Source organism: Trachypithecus francoisi, unplaced genomic scaffold (genome assembly GCF_009764315.1).
Source record: "Trachypithecus francoisi isolate TF-2019V2 unplaced genomic scaffold, Tfra_2.0 Lachesis_group11, whole genome shotgun sequence".
NCBI lineage: Eukaryota > Metazoa > Chordata > Mammalia > Primates > Cercopithecidae > Trachypithecus > Trachypithecus francoisi.
The window spans coordinates 9,185,441-9,210,946 of record NW_022681456.1 but is presented as its reverse complement, the minus strand read 5'-3'; the positions used below and the strand labels follow the sequence as shown (position 1 = coordinate 9,210,946).

The 25,506-nt window shown below is 44.5% G+C and overlaps 2 protein-coding genes across 16 annotated transcripts in view; one reads left to right on the top strand and one right to left on the bottom strand.

The window, feature by feature from the left end:
• Positions 1 to 4,689, bottom strand: part of CCDC92 (coiled-coil domain containing 92) — a 35,841-nt gene extending 31,152 nt beyond the window's left edge. For 2 of the 3 annotated variants that reach the window (XM_033220140.1, XM_033220143.1), the window contains exon 1: positions 4,386 to 4,689. The gene's annotated coding sequence lies outside the window, so the exon portion shown is untranslated. Of the gene's footprint in view, positions 1 to 3,627; positions 3,785 to 4,385 lie in introns of all 3 variants that reach the window. The other variant, XM_033220141.1, reaches the window with a different exon arrangement.
• The window catches only part of ZNF664 (zinc finger protein 664), a 40,458-nt gene continuing 19,482 nt past the window's right edge, over positions 4,531 to 25,506 (top strand). For 2 of the 13 annotated variants that reach the window (XM_033220152.1, XM_033220148.1), the window contains exons 1-4: positions 5,004 to 5,204; positions 5,761 to 5,895; positions 15,484 to 15,569; positions 17,505 to 17,600. The gene's annotated coding sequence lies outside the window, so the exon portion shown is untranslated. Of the gene's footprint in view, positions 4,657 to 5,003; positions 5,205 to 5,760; positions 5,896 to 15,483; positions 15,570 to 17,504; positions 17,601 to 25,506 lie in introns of those variants that run through there. The other 11 variants (XM_033220153.1, XM_033220149.1, XM_033220150.1 and 8 more) reach the window with 8 other exon arrangements.

Genomic DNA, 25,506 nt, shown 5'->3' with positions numbered 1-25,506 from the left:
TTGATCTCGGTCTGCTCTCCATTGTGGAAATTTGCATGTAAACTGTTTTCTGATAAACAAAGAAGTCTTTTAAGATGTTTGTGTGATCCCCTCAAAAGTCATGGCTAAAAGCTTTAAAATGCAACCTTTAACCTTGAAAATGCTGCTTTCTAACTGGATGCCTTATTTGCTAATTTGTTGTCCTGGTAATAATATTTAAGTAGTATCTGTGATTTTTTTTTCCTGGAAAAATAAGTATTTTTAAGGTTTCATTTTATTTCTTGGTTGGCCAGAAAAACTTGATAATCGTCTCTTTTCCCTTCATGCATACAGCATAAATAAATGGTACATTCCTTGTTCAAAGTTTGAGGAGTCTTGGTCACTTATCACACCCAAAGTCAGCTAACGGGTAAGAGACACAAAAGCATGAGACAAACTCATCTGCTAGAGAACAAGAGAAACTACTTTAAAAGACGTTTAAAAAGTTAAGTCCAAGCAGACATTAATTCAGAATTGTTTTTTCCTCTTCTTCCTAAACTGGAGAGGTCGGACCTTGGTTTAACTCAATTGGCCTCATTACCGTCTTGCTGCACTTCAATCCTTGTGTATTGGGCACTCGTGTTCACAGGCAACTCTGCTCTGCTTCTTAGCCACAGACTGGAGTTCCAACCTCATTGACCCACTTAATATATGTATTAGATTGACACTCAGTAGCTGAATCTTTGTTGTAATAGATAAATTATTATTCCCATTTTTAATAAAACCATCACTCTCAAGATTGGTTTCATACAAACAGGGCACATGTTTTTCTTCTTCAAACACAAAGCTCCAATTCCCCTAAGCTTTTCAGCTTGCTGTAATTCTACTTCTTGGCTTTGTTTTACCTTCAGCTGCCAGCATATTTTAAAAACCATGCAGACATACTGAAAAAACATCCAATGCAACTTAATGTAGGTGGATATGACTGGACTTTTTGCTGTGAAACTTGAGTCATATTTGAGTAATGAAATAAACAAACTAAAACGCGGAGCAAGCACAAGAATCATCTCTTATTCAGTCTTTCTTTCTTCTTCTTTTTTTCTTTTTTGAGACGGAGTCTAGCTCTGTTGCCAGCCTGGGAGTGCAGTGGCATGACCTCAGCTCACTGCAACCTCTGCCTCCTGGGTTCAAGTGATTCTCCTGCCTCAGCCTCCCGAGTAGCTGGGAATACTGCGCCACCATGACCAGCTAATTTTTGTATTTTTAGTAGAGATGGGGTTTCACCATGTTGGTCAGGATGGTCTCAATCGAGACCTCGTGATCTGCCCGCCTTGTCCTAGCAAAGTGCCGGGATTACAGGAGTGAGCCACTGCACCCAGGCTTATTCAGTATCTTTTAAAAAATGTTTTCAGCCAAGTAAAAGAACAATTCACGGCCGGGCGCGGTGGCTCAAGCCTGTAATCCCAGCACTTTGGGAGGCCGAGACGGGCGGATCACGAGGTCAGGAGATCGAGACCATCCTGGCTAACACGGTGAAACCCCGTCTCTACTAAAAATACAAAAACTAGCTGGGCGAGGTGGCAGGCGCCTGTAGTCCCAGCTACTCGGGAGGCTGAGGCAGGAGAATGGCGTAAACCCGGGAGGCGGAGCTTGCAGTGAGCTGAGATCCGGCCACTGCACTCCAGTCCGGGAGACAGAGCGAGACTCCGCCTCAAAAAAAAAAAAAAAAAAAAAAAAAGAACAATTCACCTTCACAACTTGCTGGCTCTCCAAAGAATGACTGGCACCATCCCATTTTTTAAAAAGAGCTTTAAAAAAAGACTTTTGTGCTTGCCTTCCTAGAAAAGGGTAATTTTCCTCTTGATTCAATGTTTATTGTAGAAAATAAAAGTCAAAGAAAGAAATACAAATCATGTATAATTAAAAACAGTCTTTCAAAACACATTGAATTTGAGAGTGGTTTATTCCCTGTAATGTGCCATATAAACGCAAAGCAGGACTAAGAATCATCTTTGATAGCAGGTGGGTCTTTAATCTACTAAAAATCTTCCCAGGGTTCATGTAGGTGTCTGGGGATGTTGCTACGTCCACAATTGCAGAAACCAGCATAAGAAAACAAAAAAACAAAAGCCACAGTGCTAAAAGTGAAGTACAGAAATCCTCGAATCTAGGTGCCATCAGAATACCTAGGAGTTCCTCTCAGAAAGACCCTCCTATACCTGTGATACCTCCTCACAGACATTCACGCCAAGTGGGGAACCAGCTGATGCCAAAAGCCCCTGCGGAACGAGCAGCCCCTTCTTTCCACCGCTAGTTCTCACCATAAACAACTTTCGCCTTCACATGAAAGTGAAATCTGTTTTTCTGTACTAATTACTCAAAATACATGGAATCCCTTGCTGCATGACAGACCTCCAGATGTCTGAAGACAATCAGGGCACAGCCACTTTCCTGCCCAAATTCTTCTGCAGGTTGAAACATCAAGACTGAAGATACGGAAACTGGTGTCATTAAGCTAGCACCTACCTAGCCGGGATGAAACTTCAATCTGACTCAAACGTTTACTGCAACATTGGTGTGCGAAGATACAAAGTCACCTAGTCACTGCCCTTGAAGGATGTGGAATTCAGTAAATTCAGTAGATACAATTAATCTTAGTTACCAAATGTGTGCTCACTATGTATTAGAAACTATTTATGGCTGACCTTGTTCCAGATAGAAGGAAAAAAGTTCCATGACTTTTCTTGCCAGAAATACGAGAAAATGCTTTTTAAACATAAGTATTTTTTAAAAGCATCAACACTTTATTAACGTTAGTATCACTGCAAAGGCATCCTACCCATTAGGTAATTATTTGAGCTCAATGTATCCAAAGATAATTGGGTAAGTTGAGATCAATTTATCCAATTTGGCAATTTATCCAACATGACAGATGAAAGAGTTATATACCCAAGATGAATGATTCGTTTTTTAAAGAGGTAATAAAAATATCTAATTTCCAAAACAACCTATTTGTCAGACTGATGTATTTAAAATGTGTTACAGTAAAAATCTCACACAAATAATTGACCTGTACCTTAGATCTTAAATGTGCCTAAACTAAATTTACTGAGTAATTACAATATGCAGAGGAGTAACAAAACTATTTCAAGATTTTTCAGTGGTAAGTAGAAGTACGCATACCCGTATATATATTCACGAGTTTTAAAGCCTTCTTCCAAGCATATTTCACGTAAGATGAACAGTTACCCAAAAGAATTACATACATTTCAAAACATCTTTGGAGGTAAAAGGCACTTCAAACGTTAGCATCTTTTTCCTTACAATGCAACGGCGAGAAAATGCATGGGAATTCTCGATGTGCAAAAAAAAAAAAAATTTTTATCAATAGCAATGCTCTTTAATTTCAAACGTAAAAGTTTTAAGATGGCAATCCTAGTTTTAATACTCTTACAGGTTTCTGGAAATGCGTAATATGTTAAAGTATTACAGCCTGGTAGCTTGTATTTTGTTATAAAACCAACTACTGCAACCTAAACTACAGAGTACGGTTATATTTTCTCTCTGGCTGCCTAATTTTCATTAGTGGACTAGATCGTACTGCTAAACATCAAAGCTTGAAATGAAACAATACAGGTCAGCATGAAAACCTAAGTTAGAGAAACTCACTCGCGGTAGCAGACGGCAGCCCAGGAGCCGAACCTGGAGCTCTGCTGCGTTTGTGCATTCTGCTCCGTTTCACGAATCACAGGCAAATCGTCAGAGTAAACTAAAGCCGCAACAAAGCTTCCGGAAGGGGCTGGCAGGTAGTGTACTTACGGAAAGGCTACCAAGACAGGAGGCGATACAACTTGTCAGGGAGGGTCTCTAAGGACCCCGGGTGGTAACACGCATTTAAAAAGGAGATGTGGATTCAAGTCGCCTCCTCCCCACAGCATCCCAGACAAAGCCCGGGTAGGCCCCGGGGCGCTCCTGGTGCACCTGCAATGCGGATCCCTGGCCCTGCGATCCCACCCCGGGGCTGGCAGGAGCGCCCCGGGACCGGCCTCTCCTCCTCCTTGCCACTGGCGTGGGCGCGCGCCGCGGCCGGTCCGCACCCTGGACTGGAGCCCGGGCCGGGGCGCCCCCTCCCCAGAAAGGGCCGGCGGACCCTACGGGGACTGGCGCGGCCCGCGCCTCAGGGACCCTCTTCCCCCTATTCCGCCGTCCCCCGAGTTGCCTTCGCCCGGGGCCACCCCTGCCCCTCGCGGAGCTAGCGCGGCTCCCAAGCCCCGGGGTTGGGGGGGAGGACCCCGTCCCCCATCTCCCCGCGGGGAGGGTTTTTAAAGTGTTCGCCACGAACTCCCGTCCCCGCCCGGCCCCTCCGCCCCCGCCGGCGCTGCCAGGTGAGCGGGGCCAGACTCGGCACACCCCGGGCCCCGCCTCACCTGCGGGCGCCGCCGTCGCGTTCCTTCAGGCGGCTGCCCTCTTAGGCTCGGTCCTTCCGACGGGCGGCGGCGGGGGCTCGCGGCCCATGGGCTGGGCGGGGCGCGGCGGGCGGGGCTGCCTGGGCTCGGGCGCTGCCCGGGGCCGGGCCGCCGAGGGAGGTCAGTGGGCGCCGCCCGCCCGGCACATCTCGCCCGCTCCCACCCGAGCGCTCGCCGCGGTGCACCCTGGGAGTGGGGCCGGCGGCTAGGCCTGGCCGCGCTGACCCGACGGGTGAGGCGCCGACGCGGCGGCGGGTCTGTGTCTGCCGAGCTGGGCGGGGGCGGCGGGCAGATATTCACTTGCCGAGGCGGGGCGACGCCCCCTTCCGCCCGGCTGTGGCCGGGCAGGGGCGAGGGCCGAGGGGAAGGGAGGGTCGGGCCCGCGGGACGCAGGCGCACAGCTCAGGTGCGGCCGCACTGCGGTTGCCCTGGGTAACGCGGCCCGGGCGGGGGCGCGGGGAGGAGCGAGGGAGGCGAGCGGGAGCGCGCGCGCCGCGCGCGAGGATTGGGGATGGCCGGGACAGCAGTGCCGGGGCTGGGGGGGCGGGGGCGGAGGCGGGCAGTGGGGGCGCGGGCCTGGCGGCCGCGCATGCGTGCGGTCCCCGCTCCCCGGGGGCTCCCCGGCCTCGTGCGTGCGCACGCGCGCTGTCCCCCGGAGGCGTCTGGGTGTGCGGAGCGCGCGCGCGCGCGGCTCGGAGGCGCACCTGTGAGGTGTCCCTGAGGAGAGGGAGGTGGGTGCGCGGCGCCCGCGGCCTGGGGCGCTGACTCCCCTCACTTGGAGTGAGTTCTCGGCGGCCGGGCTGCAGTCTTTCTTTCTTTCCCGGAGGGGGCTAGGGGCCGGGGGCCGGGGGCCGGGGAGCGGGCTGGGGGTGGGAAGGAGGTGGAGTGGATTAAAGAAAAGAAAAACAACCCATCCCGGAGGATGGGCCTCGGGCCGGCCCGGCCCTTGGGGATGGCGGGGAAGGTCAGAGCGGCTCCGCGCAGCCGGGCGGGCCCCGGGCTGAGAAGCCGCCCCTCGGGCCTCGGGCGGTCGGCCGCGGGCCCGCAGTGCTGGGGAGCGGGGCCGGGGGGCGCAGATGGCGGCCGGCGCGAGCGAGGGCTGGGCAGCGGGCAGGGCGAGGCCGGGCGAGGCCCCGCGGGAGCCGGACTCCCGAGCCAGGCTCCATTGTTGTTGGAGCCGAGAAGGGGGAGCGCGGCCGCCCTCGTCGCCCGTGGAGCCGCGCCTTGGAGCCCTTCCAGGCGGGTCCCCGGAGAGGCGGTCATGGCCGCGCCAGGGGACCGGGGAGCCGGGCGGCTGCGGAGGAGCCGGCTGCATGGGGTGCTGTGTGTTTTTCAGGGCGCCCTGCGTGCGGCAGAGGAGGCGAGCATCCCGCTCAGGTGATGAGGAACCCTTCGCGCACCCAGCGCAGAAGGCTGCTGCGGCCGGACGCCTCCATTGTTTGACCACAACAAGGGCCGGATTCTCACCCAGGTAAACTGGCTGCCGGCGCTGTGCGCTTCCCTCTCGACTCCCGCCTCCGCAGGCGTTCTCACCCCTTCCAGGACTCGACTGCAGTTTTCTCACTGTACCCGGCTTCTCATGAACTCCGTATACCCCCTCCCAGACATTTTCCCATCCAGATCCATCTCTCCGCCACATCACCTCTCATTTCCCCCAGAACTCAGCTCCTTTGTGAAACCTTTCTTGCCGAACTCGAACAACTAAATCTCCCCGGAGCCTGTTCCGAACTGTTCTGGTCGCTGGATTGCTTGTGGGCTGTCCCACTGCAACAAAGGAGACCAGATACTGAAAAAAGATTTCCGAGCTATTGCCTTCTTCAAGGAACGTTTTCTGATATTTACAATTTATTGTTTTCTCAAGATGGAACGTTTTTAGGCATTTTGTCTTCTTAGAGAGGGCCCCTATTTCCTTTATAGATGCATAGTTTTTTAAAGCAGGAAACTGACCTTGTTCAATCCACAGGTTAATTTAAAATTTAAAAATTAATTTTAAATGAGAGTAGTACATTTTATTTGTAAAAACAGCGTATCGCAGAGATGGCATTTTGTATTTTGACTATCAACCTCTGTCTCTAGGGATGCCGACTATTACTTGTGAGGTGTGTATCCTTCTAGATCTTTTGGGATACTTCTGCGTGTGTGCACCTAACATCGTTTTTGACTGCTTTAACAAGGACTGTTGTATACTAACTTTCAATTTTAGCATATAATGCTTCAAGTTTTTTTTTTAACAACTGCTGCATCATGTTCCATGGTTTCAGTATACTGTGGTTTAGCCGTTTCCCAAATTGATAGTTTAAGTTTTAACTTTAAAACAGCTTTTTGGCTGGTCATGGTTCTCTGATGAGATGACATTTTGGTAATAGGAGCACAGATCTACGCTAATTACCGAGATTCGGCATTTATGATGAAGTTCTCTTTTGGTTAAGAAATTTACATATGGGAGCAGCCCTCCCTCCCCTATAGTAGTTCTGACTCTACCTCTTAGAAGTCGTGTGACCTTGGGGAGGACATTGAATGACACCAAACCTCAGTTTTCTTTTCTGTAAATGGCCTGCTCTATCTACTCCATAGAGTTCAGTGATACAGTGCATATGGTTTGTAGAATGTAAAGTAGTATATAAATATTGGTTTTATTAGCCTTTGTGATCCAAAAACTATTTGCAATATCATTTATATTTTTTGACGAGATGTGTATCATATCACAGAGCACTAGAGATAGGCAACTTTGAATGCTTTTTAATTTGTGATTTTTAAAATTAATTTTTATCAAGTACTGACAATACATTAGACTTCATAAACAGTATTTTGCAAAGCATTTTTTCCTAGAGCTTTCTTTTCTTCCTCCTCCTCTTCTTTAAAAAAGAGAAGGGAGGGAGTGAGAGAGCGAGATAGGGTCTCTTTCTGTTGCCCAGGCTGGACTGTAGTGGCATGATTCTAGCCTCCCCAGTAGTTAGGAATGACTACAACCATGTGCCACCACACCTGGCTGATTTATTTTATTTTATTTTTGTGAAGACAGGGTCTTACTATTTTGCCCCAACTGGTCTCAAACCCTGGCCTCAAGCAGTCCTCCCAAAGTGTTGGGATTACAGGTGTGAGCCACTGTGCCCAGCCCCTAGTGCTTTCACATCTTAAAAAATAAGGCATATAAATTAGTTGACTGTGAATAAACATGTTAGCAAACTGAACACTAGACAATACTCTCACTATAATATTTAATCTTATTTCCTTAGAGTTGTAAGTTATACATGTATTTTTCTGTGGCAGCAGCAGATTCAGATTAGTTTTTATATCCTTCAAGGAAAAGGGATTGTTACTAAATTTGCAGGCTGTATCAGAGTTTTAATATTGAGATTTAATATTTTAATCATTTAAATAATGATTGAATGATGTGATGGGTAACATTTTAAGATATACGAGATACGATTAGGGGCTTTGTATGTATTTTTCTTTCTTTCAGATATATATGAGTGCCTGTAGTGTGGCCAACAAAATCAACTTGTTCTTGTTCTCTTGAAGCTTATGATCTGTGAGGGGGAGGGGATCGGAATTTAAACACAATTACAGCTACACATATGATCACAAACTGTGGTATCTGCTGTGGAAGTTAAGCAGCACCTGCTATGAGGAAGTATAAAAAAGGGGAGACCAAATTTTAGAGTGGAGAGAAGGGGCCTAGGAAAGGCTTTTCTGTATAAATAAGATTTAAGCTGAGATTTGAAGAGTGCGTAGGTGTTAGTGTGGAGGGAAGTGGGGGATAATTTTCCAGACAGAGGAACAGCATGTGGGAAGGCCTCAAAGAGGGGAAAAAGCTTTGCCCATTCCAGGAACTGAAAGAATGAATGTGGATAGACTATGGAGGCGAAGGGGAAGAGTGGCTAGGCCAGGGGCCAGATCAAGTAGGGTCTTGTAGGGCAGGTTAAAGTGGTTGTATTTTATCCCAAGTGAAGTGGGAAACCATGATACAGGTTGGGTTTTACAAAGAGGAGTGACATAATCAGATTTGTATCTTTAAACAGCCACTCTAGTCGCTGCATGCAAGATGTGGGGGCGTGTTGGGGGTGGAGAGTAGAAGTGGGGAGACCAAGTAGGCCATCTCAGAGGGCTGTCTGGAAGAGACGTGAACTTTCCCTTGGAATTCACATTGACTTCACGTTACCAGCTACACGAAGGTCAAGTCAGTGTTTGATTTAAAAAAAAAAAAAAAAATCCTGGCCAGACACGGTGGCTCATGTCTGTAATCCCAGCACTTTGGGAGGCCAAGGCGGGTGGATCGAGACCATCCTGGCTAACACGGTGAAACACCATCTCTACTAAAAATACAAAAAATTAGCCAGGCATAGTGGCAGGTGCCTGTAGTCCCAGCTACTTGGGTGGCTGAGGCAGGAGAATGGCTGGACCCGGGAGGTGGAGCTTGCAGTGAGCAGAAGTTGTGCCTCTGCACTCCAGCCTGGGTGACACAGCGAGACTCCCTCTTACCAAAAAAAAAAAAAAAAAATCCTTGTTTCTAATTTTTTTAAAGTGAGGATAAATAAAAGTAGCAATAAAAAGGTACTTTGTATGCAAAAAGTATCAGAGTACACAAAATGTACTCTGTGTACACAAAAGTACACAAAAATGTTTAACTAGTTGTCTACTAAAAAGTAACAGCAAGTCTGTCCAGTGAACCCTCAATTCACATCCTATAACAACTTGTGTGTTGATCTTCATTATTTTCTTCGTCAATTTGTATGAGTTCTTTTTTTTTTTGAGACGGAGTCTCGCTCTGTTGCCCAGGCTGGAGTGCAGTGGCCGGATCTCAGCTCACTGCAAGCTCTGCCTCCCGGGTTTATGCCATTCTTCTGCCTCAGCGTCCGGAGTAGCTGGGACTATAGGCACCCGCCACCTTGCCCGGCTAGTGTTTTTTTTTTTTTGTATTTTTTAGTAGAGACGGGGTTTCACCGTGTTAGCCAGGATGGTCTCCATCTCCTGACCTCGTGATCCGTCCATCTCGGCCTCCCAAAGTGCTGGGATTACAGGCTTGAGCCACCGAGCCCGGCCATGAGTTCTTTACATATTGAAAATACTAACTCTTAGCTTATTATTTGCCACAAATATTTTCCACTTTATGGTGTTATGAGAGTAAGAGATAAAGGGCCAGACGTCTACATGGCACTTAAATCTGTAAGTAGCTGCTGCTATTAGAAACAATAGAGAAAATAATAATTAAAAACTAGCGTACTAGACTACATAAAATTTAATTATTCTTTAGGGCACAGTTTGCAGAATGGTTATGATACATCCCCTGTATCATATATTTAGTGGCAAATAACACTGCCATTAAAAATGTTTACAAAGAAAATATATTAAAATGCTTATGATAGGGTTAAGTGGAAGGAAATCAGGATACACAGTTGTATACATGATATGATTAAAACATCCAAAAAAAGTCCCAGGAGCCTTCCAGTAAAACCTATGAATGGCAGAAATATGTAGAAGAAATCAGGTGGAAATCTGAAGAATTGTGGACTAAATATACGGGGATGTATCATAACCATTCTGCAAACTGTGCCTGTAAATGTAATTCTACAATATACATACTTTGTGCAGAAAGCTTTTCTCTGTATTTAAAAATATTCTTTTGATGGTTCCTAGACCATCAAGAAATGTAAATAATTTTAAGACTCTTGATACATATGGTCAATGTAACATAAGAGTGTGTCATTTTTACCACATCCTTTTAGGTACAAGATAGTATATATTTTTGTCTAAATATAGACCTTTAATGAAATTGGTGAGAAACTGTAACATCTTCATTACAAAAGTAAATGCCCATTGTAAAGAAAACTGAAGCAATGCAAACACATGTGATAAGAAAAACCAGTCTCTCCTAGGCTTTTCCCAAGAAGTAATCAGAATTAAATGTTTCCATGCCAAGATTACATGTACCTGTATTAAATGTATGTTGGAACATTTGACTTAACGAAGTATATTATATCTGGGACGTGATAACTGCATGGCAAATAGACATGAGCACTGTTTTTTTGGTTGAAGCTGTATGAATAAATTTGGAAATTACACTGAAAATGATTGGGACCCATTGAAAACTTGTGAGTAGGGTAAGAACAATCCATTTTGCATTTTAGAAAAGTTGTATTAGAGTAGATAATGGATTAGGGGGAAGCAAGACTGGAGGCTTTTGTAGAATTCCAGGGAAGATGACCGTGGCCTGAGTTAAGTTGAGACAATGCAGGTAGACAGTGGAGAGTTTCCAGAGGTATTTGGAAGAGAGTGGCTAGACCTTTGTGATGGCGGGGAGTCGATGATATCCAGGTTTCCGACTTGGGCAATTGAGGGGAGAGTGGACTCATTTACTGTAGTTGGGAATTGGCTATGGTTTGAATATTTGTCCCCTCCAAAACTCATGTTGAAACTTAATCCCCAATGTGACAGTGTTGAGAGGTGGGGTCTTTCAGAGGTTTGGCTCTTAAGGGCAGAGCCATTCATAGATTAATGGGTTGTCATGCAGGGTACCTGGAGGCTTTATAAAAAGAAGAGAGACTTGAGACAACATGTTAACATGCTCAGCCCCCTCTCATCGTGTGATGCCCTGTGCTGGCTCAGGGCTCTTTGGAGAGTCCCCACCAGCAGGAGGACTGTCACCACATGTGGCCCCTTGACCTGGGCTTTCTCAGCGTCCATAACTGTAAGAGATAAATTTCTTCATAAATTATCCATTTTCAGGTATTCTCTTGAAAGCAGTAGAAAACAGATTAAGACAGGAATGTAGTAGGCTTTGGTGAGGAGGTGACTGATTCAGTTTTGGATGTGCTTGAGTTTGAAGGTCTTACAGGACACGTAGGTTCTTCAGGAAGAGAATTTACAAAGAATAATTTTATAGTACACATACATGTTTTGCTGTAAGAATGACCAGGTACTTTACATAGCTATGGTATTAAAATCAATATTTCTACATGGAAAATTTTTCTTGCAATATAGTTGTGTGTCTGTAAATTGGGGCATATCTGTCTAGATAGACTGGACAGTTGATGTTTTTCACATAGAAATATTTGAGACTGCATGACCCTGACTTCAGGTAATACCATGTTTGTCTTTGGGGTTCATTGGGTAGACTCTGCCTCTCTGAGTGGGTGTTGGAGGTTCCTCTGGGCATTAGTGGTCCTTATGTCAGTCATCCTGTTGTCAGAGTACACTTGACTTCTTGGAGTGATTTCTCTTCATCTTGGTAAACTGGTCCCTTCCACATAGGGGCAGGCTAGGAAATAGGCAGAGTGGTACCCTTTCATCCATGTGTGAGTGCCCACCTGACTGTTAGTAGTATGGCTGGAGCTTGGGTACCTTGAAGGACAAGTGGGGAAAAGGTAGTGGAGAAAGTGCCTGCCAAGGTAACAGAAGACATTAGAGAGGAAGGGGGATGTCTTCATCAGAGGTTGGGGCCCAGTCGCTGGGAAGTTGGCGGCAGTCAATGTGGCTGTGCTCTTTGCCTTCATCTCCCCGGCTTCTTTTGCTCACTGTGTGTCTGCCCTGTGCTTCGTGTGCCTGCTCTCCCCCAGTCTCTTCTCTCTCTTGGGAGTAAGTAACACATGTGACCCCAGGGGGTCACTCTGGAAGACCATCCTGAAACTATAACTTCTGCCAGCTCACATCACAGGCCCAGTCTTTCCACTTCCCACTTCCCAATTCCAAATTCTCCAGAAAGACAATCTGATTGGCTTAGCTTGGATTCCACGCTCATCATGTTGGTTTTACTATTGCGGAGCTTACAGGAGCAGATTCACTAGAAGGGAGTGCAGATGAGGACACTCAGGAGAGACGTCCTGGAAGTTTAGAAAGTTTCAAGAATGGACAGGAGCAGTAGTTTCAAATGGCCTAGAGATGTAATAAAGGGATCAGGAGTGAATCTTAGATTTAGCAAATTGAAGTCTTTCAGCTCAGGTTGAAAGTTGTGTCTGCTGGGCATGGTGGCACACGCCTGTAATCCCAGCAGTTTGAGAGGCCAAGGCGGGCGGATGGCTTGAGGCCAGGAGTTTGAGACCAGCCTGGGCAACATGGCAAAACCCCATTTCTACCAAAAATACAAAAATTAGCCAGGCATGGTGGCACACACCTGTGGTTCCAGCTACTTAAGAGGCTGAGGTGGGAGCATCACTGGAAGACAGGGCTGTAGTGAGTCATGATCACGCCGCTATACTCAAGCCTGGGTGACAGAGCAAGACCCTGTCTCAAAAAAGTAAAAAAAGAAAGTTGTGCTATAGCTAATCCATATGGGAGAGTCACAAGGTGGAACGAATGGCTATGGTTACTCATTTGTAAAGACAGTGGAAGAAGAGAATTTTTTTTAATGCAATTTAATTTTGAAGATGTAGCAGAAGCATTCAAAATGTAATTAAAAAATATAATTTGTATTGCTTTTTAACACTAAAACATTTCTACACCTTTATTCTAACTCTGGAATACACAGTGTTTCTTGTGTCACCTGATACATTATAAGAAATTCAGTAAAGCTATTCTAGAACTCATTTATTTTTCATGCCCCTGAAAGTTCATAAAATAATCATAGCTTATTTCCATATCTTATTTTGCAGTGCGTTCTATGAGATTGTGACAGAGCTTGTGAGGAAGTCTTTGTAGCCAGAGTGGACCCCTGTCCCAAAGATGATGAACTCTGCCACTTAGGTTAACAATACAGCAGTTCATAGAAATAATTGGAACCATTTTTCTTCTGCAGAGTAAATTCCGTATGTCCCTCTGGCTTTCAAAATCACTTTTGGATGTGTAGTTGAAATGTTTAGGGTTGAGCCTGATGGGGGTTTAAGAATATTTCATTGATTCAAAGTACTCGGCGTTGGCTAGAAAACATGTCAAGTTTCTCAGTTAACCGATATTCAATAAATTACTTTTAATACTATAAATTTACATTGTGGTAGGACTAGAACCTTGTGGTAAGCCTCCAGACTCACAGAATCAGAGAACCTGCACGAAGCATGCATTTTCACGATGCTTGGCAACTAGAGGTAGTAACCCATTGTGACATTGATTTCAAGTCCTAAGACCTTAGTGTGAAGAGCCAAGAAGGTTTCTGAGCAGGTGTTTGAGTGCCCTCTGGAGGCCTTGTGAACAGTTGAAACGTGGACTCCTAGCAAGAGCTTTCTTTCGCAGCCAGAGTTGAGGACCAGTGGGCCAGATGGTTGAAACTGGTATGGATGTTAGGAGCAGAGGAGAGGGGAGATGGAACCCACAGGAATGTACTAGTGTTTACAGGAGCTTGCCCCGCCAACTGAAAATACCAGGTTTATGCAGTGAGTGTAGAACATAGAGGCTGTAGGGTCACAGAAGGAGCCAAGGGAGTGTGGCCAGTAATGTCCAGATAAAGAATAAAAAGTGCCCTTTGATTGGCCAAGAGAAGGCCAACAGTGAGAGGAACCTCAGTGGTGTGGTATTGGATTGAGACATGAATGGGAAGTGAAGCAATAGAAATCTGGAAAAATCAGTCTTTAAGAGGTCTGGATGGGGAAATGGAGGGTGGAGCCAGGGAGACAGGGCAGCTAGAGAAGGCCTAGGATTAAATGCTGTTTTTCCTTAAGGTCGGGGGAGATTTCTGCATTGTGTTTAAATGCTGAAGGGAAGAAACAAACACAGAAAGAAAACAGTTGAAAGGGGTTGGGGGGCCGGGGAGGGGGAGAGAGTTGGTTTCAAAGTTCTTTGCCCAGGAGATTTGTTGAGGGAAGCAGTTGCCTTTTTTAGGGACTTTGAGTTTATCAAAATAGTGATTTTCAGTTTATCATGGGATGATGGGAAAATAATTCTAGTAGGCAGTTGGAGATACAGGTAAGAAGAAAAGACTGTGATAAGAAACTGTGGTATCATCATCATGGAAATGGTCATCACTGCAGTCAAGCAGGTAGTTGAGCTAAAAAATGGAGACAGGGCATACTGTATGGAGGACTCCTATATTTAGGCATAGGCATCAGAGATGGCAGACACACTCAGCAAAGCCAGAGGAAAAGTGAGAATGTGCAGGGAACTGGGAGCTGAGGAGACGGTAGACTAGGAGTCAGGGTGAGGCAGGAGGAACAGCCCGAGATTTGACTTTGAGAGCAGTTTGTAGTGGGAGTTGGGGTACAGAATGGTGTGTAGGAGGCACACACAGAAGGTATTGTAGATGCTGTGGAGGAGCTCAGCGGTGAAAGTGAGAAGAGTGAATTGGTCTTAGTCGGGGGATGGCTCCAGAGAACACATGTCGCTTATCTGTGCCTATGAAATTAGAGCTGTAATCAACAGTGACTCTAGAAAGGATTATATTTGCTTTTTTGCTTTTAACACCGTCGTCTCAGAATATAAGATCTAAGTTTCGTGTCACTTTTGTGCCACTTCCTGCTCTTCTCAGATTGAAAATCTGACCAAAAGGAAGAAAATGTCTAGGTCTCTTCGTGACACCTGAGGGAGTTCTTGCGGGAGAGAGTAAATGTGACTGAGTTTTGATTTACTCTTCTGACACATGTCAAATGTTAAATCCTTTAAATCTGTGAGACCATTTGTTCTCATAAATGACATGTAAAAATACTTGGTAAAACTAGTAGTATGGCTAATAGAAATTATTTGGCTTCACTTACTTAAAATATTTCATTAAGAAAAGATAACAGATTCCTAATATCAGAAGTGGTCAAATAACTGTGTTGAAATCTGGGAGGTGGAATTTGACCTCTCACTTTAGACTGAGTGCCCAGTTTGAGTGGCCAGGTATACTGTTTAAGCATACACTTATCCAAGGGGTTGGAATGGCAGGTTCCAGGTTAGGCCCATACACGTCCACTGCTATGGGACTGGTGTGAAGACCTGTGAAGGCCTTAAGCCATTTTAACCTTTGGAGGCCTTTACTGTGTCATATCAAACATTAAATCACCCATGTCCCACATAAAATTAGCTTGTACAAAACCATGTGAGTTAAGCTTTGATTGACTGTAGACATTTAACATTTATTAACTTTAATTTTGCGATTTTCTTTGCATGTTTTGCATCCAGTAATGTTTTCTTCATATCTCAAACATTTACATAGGTCCTCGAGATGCTCATGAGCCTTAGGGACTGTGCCTATATGCCTAGAGATAAGACATCCCTGTTCTGCTGGGAAGTGGACATTGGGTATGTCTAGGCATGTCTGGCGGGGGCACGGGATGGGGTGGACTTGCCCGGAATCTGTTTGTTTGTGGCACTGAGGCACCTCCTGGGAAAACTTCGTCTTAAGGAGGAGTTGAAGGAAGTGTTTTAGTTAGGGATTTTTTGTTGGAAAGAACAGAGGTTCATTCAGACCACTTTCTGTACAAGGGGCTGTATTGGAGGATGCATGTGGATCAGACCCGTGAGGAACTCAGGCTGTCCAGAGACAAGCCACAGTCTTCCCATGGACAGTGGGGTCTCTCACAGCGTCGCTCATTTCTTTGTGTCTTTCTCCTCTTGCTGCCCTCTGGCTTGTTTTTCCCTCCCCTATATGTCTTTTCTAACCTTTTAGCTCCTCCTTGCTTATAGATTCTACTTCCTCATGACTTTGGTTTGCTGTAATCTCATGACCTCTGCAGTCATTTTGCGGATCATAACCTCTCAGCTTCATCTCTCACAGCTGATAACCTCATTCTCTCAGTATTGCTGAGGTTCCTGAGAGAGGGGGAATCAGATTTTGTTTTGCTTTCATTGTTGTTCCGAGCCACATCATATGTCAGAATTAAGCTCTTGGGTCATATATCTGCACTTGGTCTCAGAAGTAGTCATGTGGCCCATGGCTGCCTGGGCCTACCCTTAAAGCTGAAGCAGTTCCCATTAGTAGGATTTGTAGGCTAGCAGGCACCATGATTGGCATGTATAGTTCAGTAACGGAGAAGAAAACCTGACCCAATATCAAGACCATTTGAAATTCCTCCAAATGTATTCCTGCCCTTTAAAATATTATCCTGTTAACAGCTTTCATTCTAAGTTGAACCTTTATTCCCACAGAGAAACTAAAATAGGTAAACGTATTTAAAGCATTTTCACTTTTCCATTTTCTTCCTGTTTTATTCAGTCTCTGACAGTGCAGGGCCACTCAGCATAGTCTACAGGACTCTATTTCTAATGTTAGTGATTTCTGCTGAAAATGATATAGCAATTTTGGATAGTTATTAGCAAGTTGGATCATTCTAACCACATTCCTTTCATGTAATCCTTTTCCCTAAAGCTCTGGGGAGCCATAGAGGAATACTGTAATTCAGCACTGTCCCCAGATTGACAACAGCTAGAAAAACATGTAAATGTCCCATCCACACGTAGATACGGCAGCAGTATGAACCTAAGTTCCTTAATATATCATAACTCCCAAGGGAAAGTGAAGTTCCCCAAACTTAAAACTAGATCTTGAGATCTATACCTAAATTTCTCTGAACAATTATAGAATATAGCAGAAGGGGGGAGGTAGTAGATGGAATAAATAAAATAATGATAATGATAGCTTTGTTGAGCCCTTAAAATTTGCCAGGCAGTGTTTTAAGTACTTCTCATGGATTAATTGATTTAATCCTTAAATTACCTTATAAGATCAGGGGCCTTTATTATCTCCATTAACTCATTCTTAACCTCTTAGGTGAAGCTTCCATAGCAGGTATGCAGTAGGACCAGGACATGAACTCGCCCAGTCTGACTCCAGTTTGTGCTTCTTCAGCACCCTGAGAGACTGGAAAATCTGTGAAAAAACACTATTGATTGTTTACTCCCTGGCATTTTAGCCAGTCTGAGTCAGTTATCTTACACCTATGAACCTTAAACTCGTTTTGGATCAGGTTCCCATCAAGAGGCTAGTTGTGATACTGGGATACCTATATCTTGGAGGGAAGTTGTGCAGAGTGCCTGGATTTTCCTTTCTGTGGTTTCTCTGATTTGCTTATCCCTTCTTGAATCCCATGTATTTCTATAAATCCCAGATGTAAATGAGTCTGTCCTATCTTCTGAGCTGGTACCCCACATTTATAGTAGCTAGTTTATGAAAACATTTTGTGATCCTAAATTCTCTATAAATAAACCCATTTTTCTCTCTGCATTTTTCCCATCCAGCAGGATCCTAAGGCTTTTGTAGCCCTTCAGCCACTGTGGGCCCTGCCTCTGCCTGTTCTTCTGGAATGTCTTGGGGGTTTTGATCCTGTCGTTGTGGTAAGTTTTCCCTTTGTTTCACCATTTGTCCTGGATGGATAATCCCCCTTGAGTATTTTAAGCCAAAGCTGTCTCTAGAATTTTTTCTGAGTATGTGCCCTTTGGGGCTTAATAAGGAAGCAGCTCTCCATGTCTCACACTCTTCCTGACCTCTCATCTTTATCTGGCATTGAATTCCCCAGATCTTGGACCACCTTCTGTTTCTGTGAAGATATCAGAAACTCACTTCTGTTTCTGAAGATATCAGAAACATTTTTGTCCATCTCCTCAGAATCTTCATTTTCTTCTTTCCATGTGAACTATTGGTTATTAAAACTTTGTTTCACTTGTCCCATTTTCCTCTGCCATCTTGGAGGCCTTACATGGATTCTAGATCTCATGCCACTCTTTGTCTTCTTCTTCTGTTGTTCCTATCCTCACCGAGCTATCAAAACTTTTTAATAGCTTGTTTGCTCTATGCATTTCTGGTGTTTTTTTCCCCAACGCCTGAAGAGTAGCTTTTTCCTTAAATATAAGTTCCTGAAAATCTTCTTACTTGAGGATTATCGTTTCACATCAATCTGTGCAGACTTGATTCTGAGTGTCATTGTGTTCCCAACACAACTATTTTTTTTCTTTGTTTTCTCTTTGGATTAGTTCTTTTTTAAAGATTTTTTTTCCTCCTCCTTTAGCTCAGCTCAAGAAGACAAGATATATAGGACAGATATTTGTTTATCTTTATTTGGTTATTGCTGAAATCCAGAATACTCCAGTTGAACATACAGTCTAGATCTCTGTGATTCACAGACATCATGAAATTGTATGTTATTTCCATGCATAGCTGGACAGCAAGAGAAAGGAAAGCCTTTGTCTTGATAGCTACTGGCTTCTGGGGGAATGAGCTTCTTGTCATTTCTCCTGCTGCGGTTGCTCAGGCCCTGGGATTCTGCTTTCCCAGACTTCACTTTCCCATGCAACAAAGAGGATTGACTGTGGGAGGTAAAGGACATTTTGTTGGCCTCTGTCCTAGTGGGTCTAGTGACTGTGTGTCGTTAGAAGGCTAAGCCTATGTGGATGTGTGATATCTTTTCTTTTTCTTGGCTGTCTGTGGCTAGAATGGAAAGGCTGGGGCTGCCCCTCCACAGAAAGGTCCTGACCACCTCTTCCTTTTCTCTCTTTTCCCGTGTACTGGATTGGTTTCCAGGTGACTGACCTATTTAGAAGGGGGGCAAGTGGACCCTGGCATGTTGGCAAATGTTCTCTCTTCTCTGTCTCTTTCTGGCTGCATTCTCTCTTGTGCTGAGTTGGGTAACCTCAGCTAGTCTTCACTATGTGTGATAAGACCAAAGAGTCATGTCTAATACTATATGAATTCCTTTTCATACCCGTACGTGCTTTGGTCTCAGTTTAAGATTGCCACTAATGTAGGGAAAAGGAGTTCTCTCTATGATCCAGCCTACGTTATGGAATGCTGCATTGGGAATTGGATTCACAGGCCCAGCTAATAATAAAGTGTGTGTACTTTCAGTTCGGTGCTGTGTACATTTCCTTCTAGGGTACCTAGAAGTTAGGGGTGTTTGCTGAGCCCATTGGCCAGATTTGGTATTAGCCATTAATAACCTACATTTTTCAGAGTAGCACTGGATCAGCCTCCAGTGCGAGTCCTACAAGATCAAAAGCCTGAAGGCCAGAGTTCTGCATCATTTGTTGTGACCATTCCCTGGCCCTCTCTGAGAGTGAAGTGGCAATAAATTTCTATCCATCCATGCAGATACTGAATTCTAATGACCAAATCCTATCTATTCTTAGGATTCTCATCATCTCTGTTGATTTTTGGCTATAAGAGGTCACCTGCTCTTGCACTTTGTGCTTCCTGAGTGAGCCTACTCCAAAATCTCTCTCCCCTGCTTGCTTTGGTTTGCCAGACCATACATGTTATGAATTGTGACCCAGGTATAAAAATAGCCAGACTCTTGAGGTACTTGAGAATAGTCACATTCATGGAGTCAAAAAAGTAGAATGGTGATTACTGGGGCTGGGGGAGAGGGAAAAGGGGACTTGTTGAATGGGGACAGAGTTTGTGTTGCAAGTTGAAAAAGCTCTGAAGATCTGTTTCACAACAGTGTGTATATATGTAACACTACTGAACTGTGCACTTAAAATAGTTAAGATGGTAGATTTTATGTGTTTTTTTACCACAGTTTTAAAAAATGTGTACAAATATAGTCAGAATTACAAATCCCTAACTTTTGACCCCCTAACTACTGTGGCAACTCCCACTGCCAGCATCATTGAGGGCAGTATTGCTAATTACCCACTTTTCATTTTGCCTGTTCTTCAGGGCCCAACCCGTCTTCCTTCTTCTTTTAGTTGGCTAGACTGGGACTCCTATGACCTTCAGGTGTTCCTTATGCCTCTTCCTGAGGGTGGCTTGAGCTTTCCAGTCTGTTCTTCTTTTCTTCTGGGCCTGAGCATGAATTTTGTCTCTTTAGGTCTTACTACCACAGTGGAAAGAGGAAGCAAGTTTAGTAAACGAGCATTAGAGCTAATCTGAACTAAGCCTCTGTGCTTCCTTTTGTGTTCCCTCCCTTCAGCTAGTTCCTGCCTGACCTCAGAGCAGAAAGAATCCCCTGGCCAATTGTGAAAGGCTGGTCCCTTAAGGAAGACAAATCCAGTAGTCAGCCAAAGGGAAGGTTAAGGAAAAGGTAGAATATGCAGGAAAGTGGGTTTTCTCATGTTCTGTTGTTCTTCCTGTACATTGATTCTCTAGGTATCCTAATTGTATCCTGAGGAAATTGCATTTTTTTTCTGTTACTTCATCAGTGTTCCTTGTTCCTGAGGAGGCATGAGTGGAGGGTGAGAGTGAGCATCTCCATCACTCACAGTGGGACTTCTCTCTGTTTCATAGCTGAATAAACTGAGGCTGGTGAGAATCAGTGACTTCAGTCAGACAACTATTTAGTATTAGGTGAAGATTTTGACCTTAGGCCTTTTGGGCTGCAAGTCCAGTGTTCTACCCACCAAATTATTATGGTTCTTAGTGCATGTGTATGTTACACGTTTACTAGATAGATAAGATAAACTTAGGCCTTATATGTGGGGTTCATGTAGGGGCTATCACTGAAGCTAATCATTGTGTCCCATTACTCAGGCGTTTCTGTATATGGGGTTGAAGAGCAGAAAACAAAGTAGTGGAGTGCAAACCATGGGGAAATCTCACTAAAGTAATATTTTTTAAAAAGCAATCCTGTCACTAGAGGGTCAAGAAGGGAAAAGTTATGGGTAGGAACAGGGAGCAGCAGACACCTAGGAATAAAGGCAGGGTTTCACCTTGAATGGAGGAAGAACCCTAATTACAGGGAGATTAGATCATCAGGTGTTTGGAAGCCTCTGCCTGTGAAATGACATTCTTGGCAAATGAATGAATGTGTCATGTACTAATTAAAATAAAGGAAATAAGGAAACTAACATTCGTTTAGCCTCAGCTATGCTGTGGGCACTCTTGATAGGTATTTTCGTGTTTATTATCTTCTTTAATTACCCCAGCAAAGTGTTGTAGACGTTATTATCCATACGTTTGCAGCTTGGTCAGATCAGCCACAGTCACATAGCAGGTGGCAGAGCAGAGGCCTACACCCAGTGATGTCATTCCAGAGGTCATTTTGTGAGAGGACTTGGCTGAAGGAAAGCTACAGAATGGATGCCTGTGTCATCCTTGATCACCCTGATAACACATGCACTTAGCCTTCTCAGATTTTCTTCTCAGACTCAGGAGAAAACTTGGCGTCATTCCCTCAATAACTTCTGTTGCCCTTCTCTGGACCTAATTTCATAGTCTGTGGTAATTTCTTGTTAAAGAAAAATCAGACACAGCTTCTTTTGTCTTTTATCTTTTCTCCATTAGGAGTCGTTAGGCTAAGTCATGCAAAGACGAATTTCCGCAGGACAAAATGAAGCATATCTTCCCTGTAGCTCTTTAAAACCCAGAGCCCAAATCATTAGCCATTGAACTTGTCTGTTGTGAGAGAAATCAGGGAACCTAGAACTTTGGTGTGTAGGGTATAAGGAAGTGTAGGGGGGCAGTAAGGAAAGAGGAGAAGGAGGCGAGGGTCCCAGACACCTGGGGACCAAGTAGGAAAAAGGTCTAAAGGTGGAGACGAGGTACTGGGAGTGTCTGGAAAGACTGTTGTCGGTTTCTCTACTAGAGCTCAGGAGTCAAGCTGAGTCACAGGCTTTTCTAGCCATCTGGTGGCAGGGCTGTGCACAGGAAGGCATCAGAAGTGATGTAAAATCCTCTCTTTTCAATCTGGAGCGGATTTTAAAGTTTGCCCTCCTTCTAGAATGGAGAGGAGTATACCCTGGCTGATATTCTAAATTGGAGAATCCTGCTCAGAGTTAGAACTTCTTTTGACAAAACTCAAAAGTTGACTTCAGAACCCTTGGGGAAGTTGTTCCTATTATCACAGAGGCTGTGGTTACTAACAGCATGTTCAGGAAATGCTGGCTGCTACTTGAGCCACAGGTAAGGGCACATTTGAATTCCTGTCAGGGCGTGTTTCCAAGATGCTGCATGAATGACAGCCAATAGGCAGAGACTAATGTTCTTTTGAGGAGTCCACTTTTAGAGGTCATTCCACTTTTCAGAAGTGCCTGTACTCCAGTGACTACAGCAGAATACATTGGTGCCTGAACTGGCAGGCCTTTGAGTCAACAGAACCTGGAATATCTTCTGAGGCTGGGCTTTGTGTTGTGGAGGATTTGCCCACAGAGATTTAGACCTGGGAATTATGGGTGTGCTTGGGCTACTCTGAGTGAAACTCTTCTCCTCTCAGTTTTGACCACCTCCAGCCTCTAGTAACTGAAGTCAGCCCGGAAAGACAAAGAAACTCAAGTTCACTTCTGTGAGTGATAAGCACACCTGAGAAAAAAGACCTGGCAGTTGGACCTTCCGAGGTGCTGTCAGCCAGAAGAGATGAAGTGTGAGAAGTTGAGTAGCTACAGGCCTTAGTGGCCACTTAAGAGGGTTTGACGAAGTCAGAGAAGGACACTCTTTCAGAGACTCTGAAAGCCCATTGCCAAGGAGAGAGGTCTAGGACCCTACAAGGTGGGGCTTCACTGTGACCTGTTATCATTGAGGTGGCCCAGGGTACATACAGGCACTGTAATGGGGAAAAGAGCCCTGGCTTCTTCAAGAGTGGGGAATGTGAAGGGCCTCTTTGGGATATGAATCTACCCTGGGCAGCCAGAATCTTCAATTTCAGAACTATTGATGATGGTGGAAGCAAAATAGAAGGGATCTGAGATTCCACAGTCCTAATCAGTGAGTTACCACTGACTGCCATAATTAAGTTATTCTAAGGCAAATAGTTAAGCAAAGATTAAGTGAACGAGACCTCTGTAACTTGAGTAAGTCTTCCTATACCAAGTTATATGTGTTTTAGACTGCATTTTTCTAAAGGTGTAGTGGAGGCTAGTGAGGAGGTAGATTCAGCATCTGCTGTGTTCCCACATACCCGAGGCTTATGGAGAGAGGTGGTCTTGAACAGAACAAATGCCCTCTTAACCTGGTTCCTTTGGCGGTATGTATGTCCTGATACCTAAACAGCCTTTCCTTTTATTTATTTTTTGGGTGTGTGCCAAGGCCTGTGGAAAAAGGCTAAGCAGAGGTTCCCTTGGAGTTGTTTTATCTGCTGAGACTTGCCAAATTAGAATTTGATAGCTTTGATTTCTAGGACTTCCTGATCATTTTTGAGGAAGAGGAGTTCCTAACTGAGGTGGAGGGAACATACTTTCTCCACATGAATGGGGCACCCATGATGTCAGCGAGAACAGTGTCAGATAGATGCATGGCCCACCAGCCGGATACCAAGGTCTTGTAAGAATACCTTAGATGGAATACATTCTGAATCCTTCATAAAGCATCTCTTTGGGAGAGTTCTTTCTTGTAGTGTTTACCTCTCAGTCCTCTCATGTACAAAACATGAGAATTATTTTGGAGGACTTTCAGGGGGTGTTTTTCTTATGTCTGGAAGAGGAATGTTTGATGATGAAAATTACTGACTACACGTAAGTGGTCATCTTACAGTTTGCATACTTTCAGTCTTCAAAAAAAGTGGGTTTAAGATGGATTCTCAGCCCCTTTTTGTGTCTGGCTTTCCTTACCCTTTAAAAACCATTTTTAAGGACTCCAGAGAACTTTTAAGTTTATGTGGGTCACAGGCTTTGATACTTATTGTAATAGAAATGAAGACTAAAATTTTACAAAGATACTTATTTATTTAAAAATTATAAACTCATTACATGCTAACATAAATGACATTTTTATGAAAAATAGCTATTTTCTGAAACAGAAAACATTTAGTAGGAAGAGTGGCAATATTTACATTTTGGCAACTCTTTAAATGTATGGAGTTTAAATAAAAGACATCTGCTTCTGTATTCAGTCTCTTGCAATATGTTGTTTTGGTTGAAGTAGATGAAGAAATCCGGCCTTGCATAGATAATGTAGTTGGAAAAGGGATTTTAGTAGCCTTTTCAGATAATTGTGGCTTTATCTGTGACATGACACCAAAACTTGACAAGTGGTAGATGCCTACAGGTTAGTTGCAACGTGCAGTCTGAAACTGTAGTCATGAACTTTTCGTACTCTGGTATGTTAAAGTCCATTGGTCTCTCTTACACTTTGAAGAGAACTTTTACCCGTGATAACCACATGTTGGTCATTTGGAGCCTTCATGGAGCGCCTACCTAGATGAACATTAATCAACAGGAATTGTACTATAAATTGTGAGAACATGTTGAGAAGGAAGATCTAGATCAGTGGGTGCTTAGCTAGTTTATTCAGGAAGAGTTTCAGCTGGAGCATAACCAGGGGGCAAGGAACATCTGTTATGGTAGAGGCAATGATGAAAATGTAGTATTTGCATACTCAGTAATCTGAGGAGGTTGGGATTACAAGCCCATTTTACAGACAAGAAGCTGTTGCTCAGATAGTTCAGAGCGTGATCTGAGGGTGGTAGGGAGAGGTGTTGAGCATAGAGCTGTGGTCCATTGTGTGTTTCATCATGGTGTTGTGCAGCTAAGCATCTCCCCATCCTCTGCTGGGGAGAGCTGTGAGTCAAGTGGGCTTAAAAAAAAGTAGTTTACAGACAAAGAACATTTTCATATTAAGTGTGAGGCTCATCAGGCACTTGCCAAGAACCACATTTAGCCTCTGAGTCAGTGCTTCACAGACTTGTGTGACCTGGGGATCCTGCTAAAATGCAATTCTGATTTGGTAGGTCTAAGGTGGGGCTGAGGTTTTGCATGTCTGACAAGCTTCTAGGTGAGGCTGATAACACTGCCTCGTGGCTCAGTTTTGGGAATCAAATTTCCAGAGCCAATTTTCTTTCCATTTGTTCCTTAATACATGATGTGAATGTTAATCCCAGTCATTCAGGCTTTGGAGAAGGAGACTAGAGGGGGGCGGAGATGGGTGGTAACTATCTAAAATTCTTTATCAGTTAGGGCTGCCTGGTAATCAACAGAAATGGACTCTGGCTAATTTAAGGTAAAAATGAATTGTAGAATGGAAGGGGACGTGGAGGAACCCAGTAGCGCTGGAGGGTCATAGTTGTAGGAACTGCTTAAATGTCTGTCCTGGGTGCTGTCACTAGCACATGTGAATTAACTCTAATTTTTAATGTCATCTTTGACTCTTCACAATTCAGAGTACCTGGAGAGGATGGCTGGCTGAACTGAGGTCTGTTTCTTACCCCCTGACCGGACCAGGCACTGTAGCGAGAGGGAAGATCTGGGGATTTTGGCCCTCACAAGGGAGGATAGAAGAGCACCCTAATTTATCGGCCCATTATTGCTGCCCAGGGAGGGAGACGTAATCCCTGAACAGGAAGTTAGAGTGCAGTTAGGAAAGGGAAAGGAAAGCTCA